The sequence below is a fragment of the Chrysemys picta genome, chromosome 1 (genome assembly GCF_011386835.1).
Source record: "Chrysemys picta bellii isolate R12L10 chromosome 1, ASM1138683v2, whole genome shotgun sequence".
In the NCBI taxonomy this organism is placed as follows: domain Eukaryota; kingdom Metazoa; phylum Chordata; order Testudines; family Emydidae; genus Chrysemys; species Chrysemys picta.
Window position 1 is genome coordinate 180,307,502 of NC_088791.1, and position 13,248 is coordinate 180,320,749.

The 13,248-nt window shown below is 39.6% G+C and overlaps 1 protein-coding gene across 35 annotated transcripts in view; it reads left to right on the forward strand.

The window, feature by feature from the left end:
• LOC112059026 (uncharacterized) overlaps positions 1 to 13,248 on the forward strand; it is a 439,279-nt gene that overhangs the window by 358,537 nt on the left and 67,494 nt on the right. For 3 of the 35 annotated variants that reach the window (XR_010594411.1, XR_010594414.1, XR_010594434.1), the window contains 2 exons: positions 1,848 to 2,007; positions 4,534 to 4,732. The exons of 29 other annotated variants lie outside the window; for them this stretch is intronic. The gene's annotated coding sequence lies outside the window, so the exon portion shown is untranslated. Of the gene's footprint in view, positions 1 to 1,847; positions 2,008 to 4,533; positions 4,733 to 13,248 lie in introns of those variants that run through there. 3 more of the 35 variants (XR_010594412.1, XM_065576023.1, XR_010594422.1) reach the window with 2 other exon arrangements.

Below are 13,248 nucleotides of genomic sequence, written 5' to 3' on the forward strand. Positions count from 1 at the left end.
GTGTGCATAGGGAATATTCACATGTGTAAGAGTTGCAGGATTGGGTTTAAGGTTATGGGCATCTTGAACTCCCATTGATTTCTCTGGGAGTTATGGGTGTTCAGTACCTCATAGGGTCTGGCCCATGGAAAGAAATATTCCAACATTTCTGTATGTGTTATTGCAGAGACGCTGACCAGCCAAATGTGCTTGTCAATTCTACAGATTCCTTTGTGGAGATTAGCATAAACCATAACCTGGTTCCAAACCCACAAACTTTTTGGGTGTTCAAAGTATGGATACAAATTTTTCGGGTGGCACCCATGCTAAATCCTGCTTGCATATAAATCAACTCATTTGAGTAAGCTAAGGAGAATAGCAAGGCACAAATCCAAAGAAAACGTATATAGAAAGGACACTTTGGGGTTAAAAATCATGGGCCAGATACAGTGTGGATGCTTTGAGACATTCCAGTGAAACATAGCAGCCCTCAACCCAGTTTAACTGACTGGTTAAGCCAGGTTTATAGCTACTTTGCATTGCCAAAACAATACAAAGCAGCTGGAGCATATCGGTGAATCTGGCTTCGTATAGTTTTAAGTGACATATTTTCAAATCCACGTTAGATATAATCCCTTAGATTATCAAAACTGAAAGAAATTTTAAAAAACTAATTATCTTTTCATAGTTTCTGCTGATTTTCATTTAACTTGGACAAATGAAAATAAACGGGTCAATTTTACTGTGGTTTTTAGTCTCTTTCACTTTCTCTTGTCAGGAACTAGCTCAAGGCAGCAGTCTTTGGGTTGAGAATGTAAGGGAATGTTTAAACCCAAACCAAAAAAATGTTTTCATTGACATTTTTAAAAGGGAGAAATCCACTAACAGCATTTATCAGCCTGTGAAACTTTTCTTTGTGACCATTCAGGAGACCTACAATAGGTTGCTTATCAGATAAACGGGGAGCAAAATTGCATTTGACATTTTTTGTGTTATTTTAGCATGGTTTCACATGACAACCTGTTACCCAATCAGGGTGGTCTCCAATACAATTTCCTCTATTAGTTATTTTTAATAAAACTAAAATTTTGGGCCTAATCTGTCTGAAAGGGTCTCTTTAGACATGACTATTACTTTTATTAGATGAGTAAATGCAAAAAGCTAATGTGCATTATGTCTCCCACCAGAATTAAACTTATTTCAGCTTGGTCTTTTCTCACCTAGTAAAAATCTTTACATCCAAGTGATTTTTTTGGCTGTGTTTAACTTTGTACATGGTTGCTGGGGCTTTCAGCTATATTTCATTGCTAATGGTTTAATTGCAATTTATGTGGCAATTTCAGTTACATTTGGTGCAGTATTTCCTTTCCTCCACCCCCTCTTTTGTATTATTGGTTTGTTCTTGTAACACGCACACGTAGGGAAGAGCCTTGTATTTCTGCGGTAGATCTCGCATATGAAACTTTCAAAGAAACATTAATTCATATCCCTATATGTGTGGGTTGGGATAGGAGGAGAAAATACTTGGGAAAAATAGGTGTATTCTTGTCTTCTCTAAGAGCAGCACAGCATACACTGTGTAGAGTTCTCCCTTTTTAGATAGATATGTATATTCAGAATTAGTTGTGTCCAGTCTTCAAATTCATGTGATTAATATTTAACTTGGACCTATGCGATGTTGGCCATATGTCTATACCATGTGGTCATTTAAGACCCCATGTTCAGTGCCATAATAACACAGATGGAGTGCCCGCTGTCTTTAATGCCCTGGCCCCAACTTCCTTTGGAGTTGGAATTCTCACCTGAATCACACTGCTTGGGAACCTGATCTGATGACTTTTCTTTTTGGTGCTGGGTGTGGTGGACAGGCCTGAGCGCAAGTGTTTCTGGCATGTTCAAGCAAGCTGGCCAGCACACCAGGAGCATCAGGAAGATGATGCAGAGTCAACCACAGCACACTGTGTCCCAGACTGCCTGCACCAGAGTTCAGACAGTCTTGTCTGCTACCTGCTTTTGTCCCACAGTTGGGTGAGAGTCATTCTGTATTTTATTATTTTCTTAATATATACACATATATTCTATTGCCATTTACCAGTTACTGCCCTGATCTGTGCATTTTGAATCTCTCAGCCAAACCACTTGAGCTTTTGTTTTCCGTGTTGGCCTTATGCTTATCTAGGAAATACATACCCTCATATAACCATTCATTTCTCTCATATGATCTTCTGCTTGTCTCTGGTTCACATGTTTGAATTTATTTCCCTGTTGCTCCATTCCTACTCCTTCACTTGCTGATGACAATTTTGCTAGTGACAAAGCCTCCAGAGACTGCAGAGTAGCACAGATAAGACAGATTTGGGTTTTGCAGAGGTTTGGGGTTTGCCCACAGTCAAGGAGTGCAATGGGAGACGATGGAAGGAGAGGGAGGAAAGTGTCCTGGCCACAGGTGCACAGGGAGACAGGTGCTTAACCAAACTAAACCTGAACACAACCGGCATGGAGGGGTTGTGTCTGCTCTTCCAGCCAATAGACTGGAGCAGCAGTCTTGTGACAGGGCTGTATGACACCCTAACCTTGGATTCAATGAGCAGATATGACATCTTTAACCACTACGTAACTCCTCCTACACAGAGCCTGAAAACTTGGGTTTCATATAGGTGGACAGATTTCAAACCATGTTCTTGGATTCTGAGCCTTCTGAGGTTTGCCCATGCATACCGTAGACCTGCCTTTCTAGTTTCTAGACAGATCCACAGCTTTGAAAATAGGTGATTGATAGTCCTTGAAATGTATTGTATGTATTTCACTTTGCAGTGATATGCACTTTGTAGATCTGAGAGGAGAGTCAATAGAACCCTTAGAAATACCTTATCTGCTACAGTCATTAAACTTTGGTGTTGTGGAGGAGCTTGCTTATCTATATTTTTCTTTATTTAAAAGAAATCTAATCTTTCTGATGATTCCTAAAAATATGCTTTCACCTTCTCTTTACATAACTACCTCTTTGGGGTGAAAGTAGCTGAAACTCCATGTGCATTCAGGCTGGTTCAAGGGTCTGCACATTCTCATGAGGCTGATCAGCTGAGCAGATGCACAGGGATGCCCATTCGCCCCTTGTATGCCATGGAAACAGACCCCTGTGAGGGTAATCCAGGGTTTTCATTACTCTACGCAACTGGCTTTGAGGAGTGTGGCCACTATTTTAGCCCATATGAAGTACCACTCATGTTTATCCTGAGTGGAGGGTGGATTCACCTCTCTGACCACTCTTACCTTTGCAGGGCTCGAATCCTTGGGCTTTATGCAAGTGAAGTGAATCTCAGCCTAAGTCTTTGAATCCCCCGATGTGACTTCCAACAGTGGCTGTGTTAACTTGTGCCAGTTCTGAGGGTGTCCTTCTGTGATGTAGAGTGTTGTCCCGAGGAACTAGATTGTGACCAATGGCACCTCCTATATGTCATTGAATGTCTACCAGGTTGTGAAAATGTTTGGCCTCTACCAATCCAGGCCACATTTAATTAGCAATGACCTATATGCATTAAGATTCTGATTCTATTTCTGATTTCTTGAGCCTGATGGTTTATATACATTTTCTGAGGCAAGTATTCTAAAGCACTAGGGGTTAGATTTGGTATTATGGGCAGGCTTCAGGATGCAATTTTTATTAATAAACTGAATCCTATATTGGTAAAGGATTTCATTAATATGCCTCATTACAATGTACTAGAAGATTGCTGTTTTGCTGAAATTATTTGGCTTCTAGTCTAAATATCTTATTATTTACAAGTTTTATTGTTACCATTATTGACATTTCTAATGAAAACCAGGGCCAATTTTTTTTTAAACGAGTAACAAATAAGTAACAAAGTTGGCACCTAAATTCCTGTTTAGGGTAAAAAATTTAAAAGCCTTTAAATCTTGTTTTCAGAAACGTTTTAGGAACCTAAGTCCCATTGATTTACAATAAGGCTTAAGCTCGTCAGCACTTTTGACAATGGGACTTAGGCTCCTAAGTCATGTAGTCACATTTGAAAATTTTCCCCTTCTGTTCATAAATAAGTGGCCTGATTTTCAGTTTGATGCATGTGGACTGCTCTGTGCTGCTGCAGCTGCTCAGTACTTCTGAAAATCAGGCATTTATTATTTAAGTGTCTAATTATGGATTTACAGGACATGCCTAACTTCAGGCACTCACCTTTGAAAACATTGTCCTAACTTTTCTACTATTGTACAATTGGTGCTACTACTGTATACTGGTGCTGTAGTTTGTGGACATTGTGCAAATGTGAAAAATAAGAATATTGGCAAAAGGAGCATGAAGGAAATGAGCAGCTGAGCACTGGGCTCTGCAGCTGATGACGTAATTTGAAGAGTTTGTCAAATGAAAGCTCTTATTATTTCCAGATACATAGTGATCATATAAACAAAAATAAACGTGTACAAGTAATAGAGGCCCAAACTCTGCTATGTGCTGTGCAAGTGCGCAAAGGGGGCTGGTGAGTAAGGATCTTTCTCTTCTTCCTCACATGATGAATTCTGGATCCTTCCTTGAAGGAGCTTTTGCCTTGTCCCCTGTCCTGCGTCCAAGCATGTTGATGTCAGTGGCACATGCAGGCTTCTGCTGTGAGGAACAGTCAGCACCAGGTTTCAGTGGGCTCTCTTGAAACACTCTATGCTGCAGCTGCTGGGATGGCTCTTGTGCCAGAAAGGATTAGAATCACTCTACCCCCCCTGCCCTAGGCAGGCCTTCAAGGTAAGGGCAAGTTTTTGCTCATAGTGAGGAAAGCTCAGAAATCAAGGTTAATATTTGGCTGAAAATATTCGAATTATATGTAAAATGTATTTGTCTAGCTACGTTATTATTTATTAGTTATATAGTTATGCAGACATACAAGATGTTTTAGCGATATAAGGAGATAAGTTTAAGGTCCCAGCACTGCCCCTGGGCCTATCTGGGGTCATTCCAGTCAGTAGGCCAATGGCATGGGGATCCATGCTAACAGAAGGCCCAGGTAATCATAAGCAAACAGTGCCGTATCTTTCAGTGTGAACAGGTGTAGCTTTGTCATGAGGATGCCCTTTAAATTAGGAGAAGCTGGCTATTTCACTACTGTATAGAGTTTTCATTTCTGTAGGTGACACTAGTTTAATGACGTTCCTTATTATGTAACATGTTGGTAAGGCTGACTTCCAGTTTTATGGATTGTGCCTTGAATTTATCTGTGCCTGAACTCTTCTTTCAACAATGACTCACTACAGGTCTAGTGAAAATATCTTTGGTATTTTTGGTCAGTTCTCTCTCTTTGGGTAATGTACCATTTAATTTTTTTCTTTATTTATAACTATTAATTCTTGCAGTAACATTTGTTTAACTTACATTAACAATAGATTGGATAAAAGATTACATTTTTGGTGATTTTCAACTAGGATTTTCAATGGCTCCTCAGTGTTTCTGTCAGCCTCCTGGCAGCATATAGAAAATATTTTATGCACCAGCCTCTGTAAACAGATGAATTTTCAGTTATGAAAAATAATGGCACCAGCCTTTTCCAGGGGGGCGGGGCTGGGCAGAAGGGGGCTAGACAGAAAATTGCTATTCATCTTGTGGTTACGCCACCCTTCTGCAGTTCTGCGCCGCTGCTAGTGGCAGTGCTGCCTTCAGAGCTGGGTGCCCGGCCATCAGCCACCGCTCTCTGGCTGCCCAGCTCCGCAGGCAGTGCTGCCGCCAGCAGCAGCAGAGAAGTAAGGGAGACAATACCATACCCCCTTACTTCTGTGTAACGTTTGACCTTTGGCTACAAGGGAGGCTAAGGCAAATTTGGGGGGGGGGGCTATAGCCCCTGCAAACTCCTCCCCCCCCCCCCCCCCCGCACCGCGTCTGAGTGGAGAAAAGAGAAAGACTGAAGGGAAAAGGAAACCGGTGCATGTCTGATCAAGGGAATTAGGAGAAAGGTTAGAAGAGAAAGGAGGAAGGTAAATTGAAGTGGGTGTATACAAAGGTGTGTAGGGGGTGCATAACGGAGGGGGCTCTGGTGTATTTGTGCATGGGAATGTAGGGGGTGCAAGGAGGAGGGGGGAAGCTGGAGTGTTGGTGCAGAGGAATACAGGGAGGTGCAAGGGGCAAGAAAAGTTTGGAAGACGGTGGGAGGGGAACTGGGATGTACACTTTGGCTGCTTTGCACTGTTCTGATGAAACAAAGTACCTTAACTCTCCAGTGTACTCTGGTTGCTCTGTGCAGTTCCAGAGTGGCATAAAGTAGCCAAAATTTACCAGTGAATCTATCCATAGAAGTTAAAATAAAAATGATTAAAAGTCAAAACTTGGCATCTTCAAATAATTTAAAATGTCACATGGCAATGACTCTCTTCAGGTTTCTTGTTTTAGTCTTTTTTTAAGGAAAGACACAGATAAAAATGACATTAAAATTGAGTTACTGTTGAAACTACATAATAGTGATTTAGGGTAACATACAGTACAGCAATGTTGCAATCCTAAAAGCAATAATTATGAAGAATTAAGGATAAACTTAAAAGAAATCCAAATATGTTAAAATATGGAAATACGCAATAAGGGCATCCAAATATACTTAATTCTACCCTGTACTGACACAATTTGGGGGGTGGGGGGAATCTCATGTGTCTTTAAAAATCCGATTAATCTGATATAGGATCACAAACAATAAAATGCCACAATCATAGTCCTATAGTTATTGTATAGTTTCACTACAAGGCAAAGTTTAGGTTGTTGGGAGCCATAACTGTGCCTTAACTGAATTTCCATACTTAACAGGAAGTAGCAGGAATCCAAAATTAAAAGCCTGAATTAAAAAGGATAAGAAACTACCAAATGTTGTGTGATGTATAACTAATCTGTAAAACTCACTACCATAAAATAGCATTGAAGGAAACCCTGGGTAAAATTCAAAAACATTCAACAATTGTATGAAAAAGAATGGTATTTGTAGTTGCACTAGGACTAGTAATCCTCCTGGTTCCCAACATAAACTGGATAGTTGCTGGGCTCAAGAAGAACTTTCTCCTTCTGATAATTTTTACAATTACGTTCATTATGGGAGAGTTATGCCACCAAATACCGATCGCTTCCAGAGACAGGCTGCTAGACTAGGAAGGTAATAAATTATTCCATTAATGAGCTATCTCATTAATTCTCCCTACATGTCACTAAATTTGTTCAATCCCTACAATTCTTTGCTATTGTAAGTCTTCAGCTGATTAAAAAAATGATTATCAATGGTTCAGATTTTCCTATTAAAACCATCTGGAGAGTATGAACTGTGTTAATACAGCAATAAATATACTGGAGGATATCTAGATCTTAACGTCAGCTATTTCAGGCATTGAGTTCAGTAGCCCAAACGTCAAAGTGGAGTTTTAAAAAGTCCATTCAGACAGCTGTTTTGAAAAGAAAGCCAGTCAATATACACATAACTATATTATACATGGACATCGCTTTCAGTATTCCAGTTTATAAAATTGCATTTTTGCATACATTTAATATCGGAATCATTAAAATAATTATGTAAAGAAATATACTACTAAAATATTGTCAGAAAGTAGAATTGTATGAGAAAAGAACATTTAGGGCTGGTGTACACTACCGTTTAAGTCAACGTAACTTACGTCATTCAGGGGTGTGAAAAAGACGCCCCTGAGCGATGTAAGTTACACTGACCTAAGCACTGTCCACACTGGTGCTACGTTGGTGAGAGATGCTCTCCTGCTGACACAGCTTCCGCTTCTTGAGGAGGTGGAATAATTATGTCGATGGCAGAGCTGTCTCCCACCGGCCTAGCACAGCTTCACCAGACATGCTACAGCGGTGCAGCTGTGCCGATGTAGAGCTCTAGTGTAGACTTGCCCTTAAACAGCCATTTATATGTGGTATAAATTTGTCTTAAAATGATCTTCAAGCACCAGCAAGGCACCCTCTGGCTCTTATTGCAGACAAGGGAAAACATTAGATTAAAATGAGCTTCTTCATATCTGCAGCCAACTTTGAAGGGGAAAATAAACATTAAAATGTGTATTCATTCTTTTAAAACATAATTATCAATTTAGTAGACAGATGCTAAATTATCTGCAGACATCTGCAACATGTGATCTATTTTACTGTATTTGTGAATCTGAGTTAGAAAACTCTACAATGTAGTCTGACCATAATCAGCTGTTTCTCTTCTGGTTTGAATGTGATAGAACTGTGTTAAAGCTCAGATACACATATAAATCCACAATCTTGTATTTTATAAAGTGAATCTCTGAAAACATAAAGCCCCAGATGCACTGTTTACATTTTTAAGACTTGATCCTACATCACTGAGGTTTCCTTCTTTCTGCTTGGTTACCCAAATCCAATACAACTCCATACATTTACATTACTTGTAGTATCATATTAGTGAGAAGTGAGAGAATCTATTCATGACCACTGCTTCGAAAGCTAGTTCTAATTGAAACAATTATTTTTCCTAACAGGGCCAAATTCAGACTCCTTATAACTCCATTGACTTAATTACTCACAGCAGGGCTCAGTTTGGCCTGGAGACTAAATTTTCCTTTCCTCATTTCAGTGCAGACCGAGAAACTTTATTTTGATCTAGAACTTGTTTCTGAACAACTGTTTAATGAAAATCAAAGCTATACAATCACAGGTTTTGGAACTTCTGCTTAAAAGTAACATTTAATTTTTACCTTTATGACAAAATTAGTTAACAAAAATAACTGCTCATTAATCCACCCTTTGTTTTCATTAACACATGTAAAACACCTGAAATAGATTAGGCACTTCTTTTTTAATAATAATTTCTTGTTTTTCTTAGTCACAAAACTCCATGCCCAATACAAGCAAATTCTCTGGTCTCAGGCTTGCATCTCAAATGTGTGCAGAAGCCAAGCATATATAATACCTGGCTATTAAAAAAATAAAAGATAAAAATTCCCCTACTATAGCTTTTAGGAGAAATATGTTCATATCTTTAATAGAGTAAATTAAAATATATTTAAATAAAATTCAGGCTCAGTCACCATTAGAAGTCATCCTTTTCCAGCAGTAACCACAGGGGGAGGTATCTGGGATACCACAGTTTATCACTAGACTTGAAGTCGGAGATGTCAGTGATAACTTTGTAGTTAAGAGTTGCCAAATGCTTATTTTTTAATAGCTGCTTCTCCTCTGTGGGCCCCAATTCAAGAAAATATTTAAGCATGTGCCTAACTTTAGACTTTTGAGTTGTGTCACTGAACTAAATGAGAAAACATGTATTTATGTTAGACACGTGCTTAAGTACCTTGCTGAATTAGAGCCTGGGGTGAAATCCTGGCCTCACTGGGGTCCATAGGAGTTTTGCCATTGATTTCAATGGGGATTTCTTCCTGTATCTGCTTTGGTCTCTTTATATGCACTGCTTTAGCTCACCTTGATTTCTTAGGGCCTGATACAGTATAAAAGTAGAGGTGGCTACAGCCTTAACATGAAAGGCTTTGTTTTTGTTTGCTTCTTTTTTAGTCGATGGTTAGATGTCTCAAGAGTCATGTAATTTACTGCATATTTGTAACACAGAGCAAATCTGGTCATTGTTTTACCTCTACTTTTTGACATGCTTCGTATGACTCTGTGACCAGAAATAGCTTAATGCCCAATGCTGCCTCCATATACCTCTGGAACTCCCATTAGGTCATTAGTGGAAGCCTTTGGATAGTAACCATGTCTTTACATAAATCCAAAGAACAGCAGGGCAAAGGATTTAGAAAACATGGAGTGAATCCTGGCCCCACTTAAGTTAACAGGAGTTTTGCCATTAACTTCAGTGAGGCAAGAGTTTCACTTATGCTCTTTAAAACAAGGTGAGGGAAATGTGTACAGTCTACAATAATGATGAAATTGTGTGGGCAGTATAAGGATGCAGAAGTGGAGGCTAAAAATTTTAAAAGTTTTATAGAGGAAATACTTAACTTTAAATGAGTAAAATTTTATAATTGTTTTTCTTTTCTAATTATTGTTACAACCTGCCAAGAAAAGTTGTGTTGTTGCCATCATTAGAGGTAGTCAAGGCAAGAGCAGACAATATACCACTGGGGATGAGGTATTAAACTATGGAAACTGACCTGCAACTGTTGACTAGATAACCCTATGGACCACTTTCAGTCTTAATTTTTATAAAACTGTGACTGCCTTACCATTTTTGGAATAGCATTACCCAGTAAATGGTAATAATTAGTACTTATCTGAAACTATACAACCCCAATAGCTAATTGTTAGGACACTAATCAACAAAGAATCATGGGCAGAAAAGGTGACTACTATAACTGTAAACTTTCAGTAACACAGAAAACATCATACAAATCTTTCACATAATTTTCTATCAAATAATGTTCTTTGGAGACTAGCTATTTGGACTCTTGGTTTCAGCTAACTTTGATTATTTTTCAGATAAAATCTAATATCTGGGGATATATCAGCTTTCATTTTGCTACTGTTCAGTGACATCCACTGAAAAATTACTATAATCTGTGAGTGAAAGAAAGGAACAGCTATTCACCATCACATGATTTCATTTCAAAGAGATATCAGTAACACTTAGTAAAACAAGAGTGTGCTGGGTGATGTATCTGTAGACATAAGATGTAACAATGGTAAGACATTTCAAACACACCTCTATAGCAGCAAAGAACAATTAGGAACACACATGAGCAAGCTGAGATTCAAAAGCATTAGTTCTTTCCAACAAAGCCAACCGAAACTTCAAAAGGGGCATTCATACTTGTGAAAACTCCAGATGCATCATACCTAAAGAACAAATCTTTAGCCTTTCTCTTTTTAAATACAGTTACTTAACACTTTTACTAATTATTGAAGACTCATGTTCAAAGAGAGATTGTTGTTTAGTAAGGTCAAATAATATTTTAATTTCTGACACTTATCCATTGGGTATTTAATAAGGGTTTTTTAAAAATATCTTTTCCAATAAAATTATAGTTTGAATTTGATATTTTTCATTCCTGCCTCCACTACTTGATTTGAGACATTGGATATAGGTTCAGGCTGTGAGTTCTGGAGCATCTAAGCTGGTCGGCACAGTGTAATTTTGTAGGTCTGTGTTTCAGCTAGTGTTATCCTGTGATGTGATCTCACCTCTGTAATCCATGTCTGTCACTTTTCACTTAGTTCATTACAAACATAATGACATCCCTATGCAGCAGGAAAATATCACTATCCCCTTTATACATATGGTGAAACAGAGGCTCAGAAAAGTTAAGTGATTTGTAAGCTCATACTAGAAGTCAGTGTCACCAGTGCCATCCCTACCCATACACAAACTACGCAGCTGTGTGCCAAATTGCCCCAAATTTCCTGGTGCCCTATGCAGCTGCGTGCTGCATCCAGCTCCAGCGGCCTGCCCGATCCCCTGGAGGCTGAGCCGGCCCCTCGTGGGCTGCGCACAGCAGGGCCCAGGAAAGCTGCCTCTTCCCCTGCCCCACCCCTGCCCCTCTGCCCCGCTCCTGTTCCGCCCCTGTCCTGCCTCTTCTCACCTCTGCTCCACCCCAGCCCTGCCCCCCCAAACCCTGTCCCTTGTGTCCCAGGGGACTGCAGCAGGGGTTGGAGTCAGGCCCGCCCTGCACTCATCGGGCGTTGGGAAGTGGAGCGACCTGCCCCCATCCCGCTACGCTATGCCGAAGGTTGCCGATACCTGCTATAGACCTTATTCAAGCAAATGTCCCATTGACCTCACAGTTACACCACGGTCAGTTTCTGATTGGAATTCATGGTCTTGGCTTTAACTTATAAATGTTTTGGGACCTAGTTTGAGAGATTTCCTCTTTCCCTGTGCCATGATGACTCAGTTGAGATCAGCTGGAACTCCTTTGGAACAAACAGGAGATGGTTATTGGCAGGGCATCTTCCATGGAGGCTCTTCTCTGGAATTAGTTTCTTTTCTGGGTTCACCAGACCCACCACCGTCTGTTAACCTTCTGGACACATTGAAAGGCCCATCTTTTGTCCCTTACATTTGTGTTTGAATTTGTGGTGTTCTTACTGTAAGGATGTTAATGAGGCCCTGGTCTAGCTTTTCCAGCATAGATGAACATTTTAAGTATGCCGCCACTTATGGGGGAAAACATCTGTGTAAAATCTAAAATTCTACAAACAATTCAGAAACTATAAAGAAACCAGAACAAAACATCCACATTAGCAATTTAAAACACTAAAGTGGGAATAAAATAAAGAATTAGCAACATGTAAATACAAAATCTTTTTTAAAAAATTAAATTATCTTTACAAAAATATTTTTCATTAAAAATCATTATTATTCATTCTGTAAAGTCCTGATCCTGACACGCTTGCACTAAGTAGTATTTATTGTAGTCCCTTAGATTTCTCAGGGACAACATGAGGAGTAAGAAGCTACTCAGCTTGAGTCAGGGTGTCAGAATTGGATCCTAGAGATGAGTGTTGACTTTAAGGCACAACCCATAGTAAAGAGCAGTGTGGAGCTATGGGAGGTATTCTACCTCAATGATGCAGAATGCTTCCTGGAGCTCCCCACATGGCCTTTATTACACACTTTTGAGGTACGGTTTTCTCCCCACCGTTGCTCTGGTCCCAGTGCAGAATGGGCATGTGGGCCTGGGCCTACCTCCCCTCCCGCCACTACATATGGCTCTGGGGAAGTCCCTGTATTCCCTTGAGTTCAGGGACTGCAATTCTGCTTAGTGCTTATCCAGAAGATAAAGCTCTGTGTTGTCTTCTTATCTCTTCCCCTGCAGTGCACATCCATATAAAGGCTTGGAAGAGTCTGGCCTTAAAGTCAGAAACATCTTTTATAAACTAAACTAACTAAATAAATGGGAGTCTTTGCTGAGTAATGACTGTAAAGTTTGGCTCACACAGACTAGATAAGAAATACCAATGTAATATTTGAAAACAGCTATGTAACACTTTAATACATGTTCCTTCTTCAACATGGGGCTTTATTGTTCCTTTTTAAGATACAAATAGTTACCAAAAGAGGGGAAACCAGTCATTAAACACCCTAAGGCTCTCCTTGGAAATGAATACAAGTCTATATAACAATATGAGAAAAGAAGCCCAAGAATTTCATGAGAATGTAAGCCAGGTTATCCTTTTCAAGAAAAAGAAAGGTGCTTAGAAAACATTTGAGAATCTGATATGTCAGTGCAAAGTCAGTTTCGTCTGGGAAGTGTAAGGAGTGGAAAGACTAGAATGGAGTGAAAGCAGTTGTGGAATAATTGTAT